This window comes from Octodon degus, unplaced genomic scaffold (assembly GCF_000260255.1).
Source record: "Octodon degus isolate 3935 unplaced genomic scaffold, OctDeg1.0 scaffold00075, whole genome shotgun sequence".
In the NCBI taxonomy this organism is placed as follows: Eukaryota; Metazoa; Chordata; class Mammalia; order Rodentia; family Octodontidae; genus Octodon; species Octodon degus.
The window spans coordinates 9857872-9866350 of record NW_004524651.1 but is presented as its reverse complement, the minus strand read 5'-3'; positions in this window follow the sequence as shown (position 1 = coordinate 9866350).

Below are 8479 nucleotides of genomic sequence, written 5' to 3'. Positions count from 1 at the left end.
GGAAGCAGGGTCACAGAAAGTTGAGCAGAGTAATTTTTTACATTTAGTTTCACATTAACTCATCACATTACTTTTAAATTAACCCTTTGCACAAACCTCTAAACTATGGGCCTTTGGGGGGCATTCAGGGTCCCAAATCCAAGGCACAGCATCTGCTGAGGGTTTTTATGTTAGGGGGGACTCTGCAGAGCCCCAGCGGGGCACAGGGCCTCACATGGCAAGACACAGAGTGACTGAAACTGGCTCTCGTAGCACACTCACCCTGGAGACGACCCTTCAGCCCATTCAGACAGGAAGGGTTAAGCCCTTCACCAGGGCTCCGCTGCCTCTTAGAGCCCCACCTGGTGTCTATCTCACTCTTCACAATGCGGTTAAATCGCCATGCGAGATTTGGTGGGGCCTTCAGAGCATGGCGCATGGCCACCTTTCCACAGAACGTGGGTTACCTTCAGGATCATTTGATCCTATAGGGCCTACACTTCCCTGGTTTCGAACTCGTAGGCATTGCAAAAGCCCATAGGGATCCAATCCATTCTTAGCCCTAGAGTAGGTGCAAGTGAATTTTGTGCTGGTTGAAAGACAACTGACTTCTCACCTGGGGAAGAGGCCAGGTTTGCATCATGGGCGAATTGAGTCCAGTGCTCCTGATTGCATATACATTGTCTCTGAAGCCTTTTTGTAGTTTTTTTTTTTTTTTTTTTTTAAAGACATTACAGTATAATGATTCTACCCTGAATTAATGAGACAACCCAATTTTGGACAAGTGTATATTAAATATTTTTAAGAGGGTCATGATTTCACATTTTAAAAAATTACTCTTTAACATTAGGGGGCCTCCCATGCTGCAGAACACCGCTTTCTGCACCTGGAGCTCTAGGAACACATGTCTTCTCCCCAGCAGACTGTTGTGCGGTCCTCCGCAGAGAGACTGTGCTTCCCCTGAGAGTGAGGCCCACACCTTGTGACGCCAGGCGGCCCCACATCGCCTATCATGAGGCCTTGCGCAGAACAGATGGTCAGTCGCTGGACTTGCCTTGCAAAGCCCAAGACAGCTTGGCACCCTTGCGCTCACTCCTACTACGCATCCTACCATTGCTTCTGATTTACATAAATAAATAAACGGACTGGACAGACAGCTCAGTGGAGAGCAGGGGCTCAGCACGCACATGGCTCTGGGCTCTGTCCCTGGGTTCCATCCCCAGTGCCAATACATAAATAAATAATCAATAAGGAAAATGCTCGGTCTCTCTGTCCACTTTACAGGTGCCGGCCCCTGCTGTCATACTCTGACCCGCATCTGCTGACTGGAATTCACAACAGCCCTCCGGGGCTGTCCCACCCTGATTCATCTGATCAGCGGGAGGCAAGGCAGGGAGATGGCGGCAGCGCGCTGTGCAGAAGCGCCCTGGAGAGGGAGCGGTGGGCAGCAGGGCCGCGGCGCTGGGAGGGAGGAGGCCACCCGCAGCCCTGCCTCCCGCCCGCTCCTCCCCACCCCACCCAGTTCCTGAGGGCCGAGGGTGCGGTCGGCGAGCAGGTCACATGCCTGTGGAGGTTCTAGGGCACCGATGCGGCCAAAGGCTGTCCCGGGCCAGTGGGGAAGGACACAGACACCCAAGAGGAGGTGTGTTTCACAGAAAAATAAAACAGAGCAAAACAACGAAAACCAGAAAAACTGCCACCCCAGATCCAGAGTGGGCTGAAAGAAAAGAAAAGAAAAGAAAAGAAAAGAAAAGAAAAGAAAAGAAAAGAAAAGAAAAGCCGCGGTTTTGTGTAAGCAGCACTTTCTTGCTGCTTGATGGAAAACAGCCCCATTTTTATTTTGCTCTGTGCGCCACAAATCTCAGCCAGCACTGGCCAGAGAGGTGTGTGTTTATCATTCTCCTGTGCTGGGAGGTACTGTCTAACCCCTGGAACTTAAAGGAAGAGGCTACTTTGCCTCACAGCTGTGGATGAGGCAGTCCATGGCAGGCTGGCTGCAGGGCAGGAAGACCATGGCAGAGGGCCGCAGCGCAGCAGCGCGACTCCCTGTGCAGCACCCAGGAAGCAGACGGGGAGGGCAGGAGGCAGGGCACGAATGCGTCCTTCTAGGCCACAACCAACGCCTGCCTCTTCTCCACCTCCTGCAGTCCACTCAGCCATGAGCTGTCCGTGAGGAATCCACAGAGGACGACAGCGCCCCCTAGTGCCATCACCTCCCCAAAGCCCTGGCTCTGGACACGGGAGACCCTGGGGGAACAATCTGAAACTAAGCTATAGCGGGGAATGAGCAGATGAGGTGTTTTCACACTGGTTCCACCTGACCGCAGTGTTCCTGCGCGAGCGCACGCTCGCACGCACACACACACACACACACACACACACACACTCACAGAGGAGAGGAGAAGGGACTTTGTACCCTGATGCTGTGCTGTGAAATGGTTAGACACACAGGATCTGCAGCCAGGCCCTCGGTGAGCCCCAACTCTGCCAGTTGCCGTCGGGGTAAACTTGGACAACATCCCCAGATGCATGCATCAGAATGGAAGTTTCCATAGCTTTGTGTTCTGGGGCTGTGCTGCACCGTGCTAGGCCCTCAGCAAGTGGGAGCCTGTTTCAAGAATTTATTGAGCATATGTAGACATTGGAGCTGGAGGGTTAAGGAGCTGGGATAGAGGAGACCCAGATGATCGGGGCCTGGACAGATGTACACACGCGAACCTGGAAGGGTTAAACTGATGGAGGAAGCCTTATAGAGCGAGAAGAAAGAAACTTACCCACATTTGTGGTCAGGGTTCAAAAAGGAAACGCCGAGTCACCAAACCACAAATGGTACAAGTTTTCTGGAGCACGTTTTGCCCATAAGCCACTATAAGTGAGCATGCATTGTGTCGAAGGAAAGGTTGCCTAAGTTAATGTTTCTTTGTTAAACCAAAATAATGTAGTAGAGCCCCAAATTTATTATTCTGGACAGTAGAAATGGTATGATACCCAATAATGTGCTGAGAAAATTGTCCAGGGTTTGAGATGACAACGCATGTATAACATTTAAATTCTTTAATAATGCATAACACAGATGGTCAGCTACTATTTTTTTTGTGACTCTGCAGAAAGCACAAATACTGCTGTGCGCTGGTGTGTGTCTCACCCAGCGCCAGGTTTGGAGCTCAACATTCAGTCCAGTCCTCCCAAGAGACACTGTTTGGGGAGCCCAAGAAGTCCTGACGGCGTGGAAAGATTAGTGCCCTTAAGAAGGGTCTTGGGCTCAGGCAGCACGCGTGTGTGCACACGCACATGCACACGCACACGCACACGCACACACACCTGCCTTCCACCATGAGACGACCAGCGCTCATCCCTCTGCCGTGATACTGTCTTGGAGACCAGCTCTGACCAGAGGCAGTGTGTGCCCGAGCCCTGCACTCCAGCCTCTCAGCCTCCAGAGCGGGACATGCGTCCTACGTGTCGTAGCTTGCCCAGAGTCCCCGGGTGTGTCACAGAAGCACAGATGGCCATGACACATACTTTCATTCTGACACTGTGACCTCCAGGGGATGGCATTTTAAGCTGAAGATGATGCCAGTAAGCAAAGGGAAAAATAATTCAGGTCCAACCTTCTGGACTCGCTGTCTCTGTTAAACATTTTTTAAAATTTTAAAACAAGATTTTGCTAAGTCACTAAATTGTCCATTCTGGTTTCAAATTTGAAACCCTCCTGTTTCAGCCTCAAAGAGTGCTGGGATTACGGGTGGCCTCTAAACCCATTGTGTTAACACATTCACAATATCTGTTATGTTAATGCAAAGAAAAACAACTGAGATGTACGTATGATGGGAGGATGCCCATTTATCAGCCCGAAATCCATGTATCCAGGCAGGCACCCCAGATGTTAGCTCCCACAACTCACCACGTGGAACCAAGCGTTTATGAACAGAAGCCCGAGTTGCTATTATGAAGCATGGGGGTGGCTCTAGCTGTAAATATTTAAGTGAGAAAGGATATGCCAACTGATATTAAAATGTTGATTTTCAAACAATATCACTTTAAATAAAGATCCCTTCCTTGATAGCATATGCATGAAGAATGTATGGCTGATAAGATAGAGGATAAAACAGGCAAACAGGCTATCTCCAGAGGATGTTTCCACTCCCACAGGATATGGGGGAAATTCCTGAGCCTTCTAGGGAAAGAGATAAAGCCAAGCGCTCCTACTCTGATGGATAGGATGCTAATGTTTTCTCTTCCGGAAATCGCTTTCCTTCGGAAACAGCAGCGAAAGGTAACTGGCTGAAGTTGTCCCTGAGTTTCTACCTCCCACTGTTGACCTGTGCAGCTCTGGAAGTGGAGGTTTGTCTTGCTTTCTCGCTTGCGGAGGAAATCCACTTCCCTGTGATGCGAACCGCCTCCAGATGGCTCTGCGTTTGCCCCGTGCTCTGTCAGCACCCTCGCGCGCACAAGGACCGACGCGACCAGCTGACCTCGGACGTGCACTGCGGCTTGCTAAGGCACGAACGAGTGAGACCAGAGGGTCGCGCGGTCGCGGGCCTGGCAGCAGCACCAGTGAGACGAGGAGGCGCGCGCGGTCACGTTGCCCCAGCTGCGCGGCATGGGAACCAGAGCCTGGAAGAAGGAAGAGAAACACAGGGCAGCCCCCGACCTCAAGGGAAAGGGAAGGCGGGGTCTCTGGGGACCAGGGACTGGGTGTGCTCCCTCGTGAGGGGAGACAGCGGCCAGCCGGGCAGAGGGCCACCGTCACTGCTGTCCGTGTAAATTCCCCACTGTGCCCCAAACTCCCTGGGCTCCTGCCCTGGGCTCCCCGGTGCACTCTCAAGGAGGAGAGGGACAGTCCGAGGGACTGGACTTCTCTGAGTATTCTGAGCCACCTCTGCTGCCCATGCACATCCTGTGCTCGTCAGTGACCAGTCTAAACCGCGTCCTGTGGGAGGTGAGCCCATTGCTGGTGTTTGGCAAATGCAAATAAGGAGAATCAGAGTAGCTTTGCCAGTGAAGAAGTTTTTAAAAAAATCTTTATTTTTTTATTTACTTGGAACAGAGTCTCACTGCACAGCTTGGAATGGTGGTGATCCTCCTGTCTCAGCCTCCTCAGTGCTGGGATGACAGGCATGCACCACCACAACCAGTTGGCTCCGGGGCTGGCATGGCAGGTGATGCCAGGGATTGAACCCGGGTCCTGGCACTTCCCAGGCAGGCACTTGGATGGCTGAGCTATCTTCCCAGCCCCGAGTGACAAGTTGTGACATCTCCTCACTCGACGTTTTGCCTGCTTTAAAATGGAGAATGTTGTGATCTTATTAGTGAGAGATTTGAGCAAAAGAGTCGCATGAATGTGGAAGTCACAGCTTATAGCTTGATAATATTTTCTGCTTATGGCGATGGGAAAATGCAGTTTTATGTGTATCACAAATAATCCTTCGCGATAGAAACACCAATCTGCATTATGTTATTTCAGTCAGAGCCACTTGAACTCATGTTATTTTTAAAACTAAGAGTTCCATTAAATATAAAAGAACAGCACAAGCCGTAATTTTTCATAGCCCAACCATCAAGTTTTGTCAGTGGACCAAACACTGTGCAGAAAGTACACTAGAATCCTCTTGTTGTGAGCACCTTCGGGCACGGTCATAGCCTTCCTTCCTGGTCTTCTGGCTTGTGAAACGAGGACCCTTCTGCGCTAACAAACCTAGCTAGTCCCTAGAACATGCCTGCATCAGCACCCCGTTACCCTTGTTTGATGGGCCCAGGCCAACACTGCTTTGTGGATCCATTTACCACATATCACGTCTGCTGAGAAGTCGATTCTAAACTGACGCGTGGCCAGCAGGAGCCACGGGCTCAGAAAGCGACTCGGGGACCGCAACTGCTGCCTCCGCTTGAGAGTTAGTCCCTGTGATTTCTTATCAAATTCTTTATGTAGTAAAAGGGAAGGAAGGAAGAAATAGAAAAGAATGATAGAAGGAGATAATATTTGTGATGGTCTATTCATTTATTTTTTAAATTAAGAATGGAGATGTGACCTCTATGCACAGCCCAGAGGTAGGCACGCAGGGGGGTTCTGTGCCAGCGGATACTGGCGTCTGCTCCGTCCCTCTGCAGGGAGCTCTGTGGCCTCTTGGCAGCTCTTGCTCTGCTGGGAGAGGGCAGTGTGGCCCATTTCCAGGGCCTTTTGAGGAGACTTAGGTGAGCATGGCAGTGTCCCAGCCTGTGCCCGGCACATGGTGCACACTGTGTGCCAGGGAAAGTGGGAGGAAGGGCATGTGGTGGGTGCTCTCCAAGGGTACGGGGCTCTGGACAGCAGCCTGCCCATGTAGCTTAATACATGGGAGAAAGAAAACCTGGTTATTTTGAAACCCTTGCGAGTCGAGGTTTGTTCTACCTCATCCCGGAGGGAAGATGGAGCCTCTGTGGGGCGTGGATCTGTGTGTCCTCGTGGGCCTTGTGGTGAAGGCTTAGGCCCTGGGGGCACCACTGGGAGGTGTTGGAGACCTCTGCGAGGTGAGACCCTTGGGGGGCACGGCTGGGTCATGTGGCATGTGCCTTGAAGGGGACTGTGCCACCCCCACCCCTCTGCTTCTCTTCTGCTTGCTGGGCAGGAATGGCTTTCCCATACCCTTCTGGTTGTGTTTTGCACAGGGTGATTTCACGGGTTTCATGATCTCTCCCAACCCAGATTAACTTAACATGTTGTATGTAATGTAGGGACAGCTCATGCTCCGTCCCCTAAATTTTGACTCTGGCTCATTTTGCTGTATCTTCCCCTTAGTTTGCGTATAAAACATAGGCTTTGGTTGTTTCCTATAGTTAAGCATGTCTGAGAATAAAATTATGTCTACGTCGGGCTAGTGGAGGCTGGCGAGAGCTCAGAAGGGCGCTCGGGCGGGGGAGGCAGCACGTCGCGGCCCTGGCCTCTGCAATGCTTACACTTGGCGCAAGCTGTGCGATTCCAGAGCAGCTTAACTACTGAGCACGTCAGTGCCTTCCTCTGTGTGCTCAGCCTCCTTGTGCCTAATCTGATAGAGAATAAATGAAGAAACGTAACATATTGCGTACATTAAGGAAATGATGGTTTATTGTTTACATTATTATGCACTGAGATATTCATGAGTGGGCTCTGTGCTTTGGTCTCAAGTTCAGCTTTAGGGACGATTTCATCTCTTCGCTGTGCCGAAGATGCGATAGTGACAGCCAGGAATGAACAATATCACAGAAATGGACAACGGTGACCACCAAGAATAATCTTTGCAAGAAATATTTGCTTTTGCTGAAGTGTTTAGAGTATTCTCTTAAACCCAGGGCTCTGAGGCAGATGAGGTAAAAATGAAACCTAGAGAAACCCACACAGCAAAACTGAAGGTACACAAAGTGTGTGCAGCTGACCTGTACCTAGAGACCCCCGGGGGACAAAGATGATAAATGGAACAAAGCAGTCCCAGGGTCACTCAGAATACAACCTGGGGTCTATAGAAGCCAAGGGGTATGAGCGAGGAAGCTGTGACACTGATCCCCAGACAAGTGCCCTAATTCCAGGGAACCAGGTGTCCTCACTGTCACAAGAACAAAGGGACATTGTCACCACCACCATCGATACCAACAGACATTACTGTTTGCTAAGAGCGTACTGATTGCCAGGCACGAGGAGAGAGCGGGCAAGCCAGCTCTCCAGCCCTCTGTGTATGGGTTTTACGCCTGCAGATTCGACCAATGACCGATTGAAAATGGCCAGAAAAGTGTGACACCGCGGCAGACGTGCAGCCTTTCCTGGTGCTGTTCCCTGCAGCATAGCGCAGCAATGTGGCAGCTGCACCACGTTAGATATCATCAGTCTTCTAGATTTAAATGACGTGAGGATGCTTGGAGGCCGTCTGCAAATTCTGCCACTTATGGAATGGGTGTGAACATCCACGGAGCTTGGACCCTTGGGAAATCCTGGAGCCCAGCCCCAAGGCACACCAAGAGCCCCGGTGCTTCCCTACCTGGTGGCGACCCGGGTCACCCACTCCAGCTGCAGGTGGGTATGTGAGAGCTGGAGAGTCAAGCAGCCTGCCCAGCAGTCTTGGTGGCGGAGCCAGCAGTCAGTCCCATGTCATAGGACAGGCGGTACTGAAGCCGTCTTAGCAAGGGCACCCTCGAGTTCCCACAGTGACAGAACCTCCCATCACGAGGCCTGAACTCCTGCTTGGTCTGCACCAAACCCTGTCTTCTCCATCAAAGCAGCGTGTACGCTGAGAGGCAGGATTTCTGCAGCCTCCGTTTCCTCCTCAGGTGCGCCCCGGTCTGTAGGGATTCTTTCTGCGGGTGTCTGTGCTCTGGACATCGGCTAGACACTGCTCATTGTCCCGCCTCTGTTCTGAGCTCAGGAAGCCACTCAGGTGCTTGGGTCCCCACACCTTCGTTCATCCTTTCTGTTGTTCTAATCACTTTTTATTTTTATTTATTTGCTCTCTTAATTTTATGTATTTGGTTCAGGGTCTCACTACACAGTTTG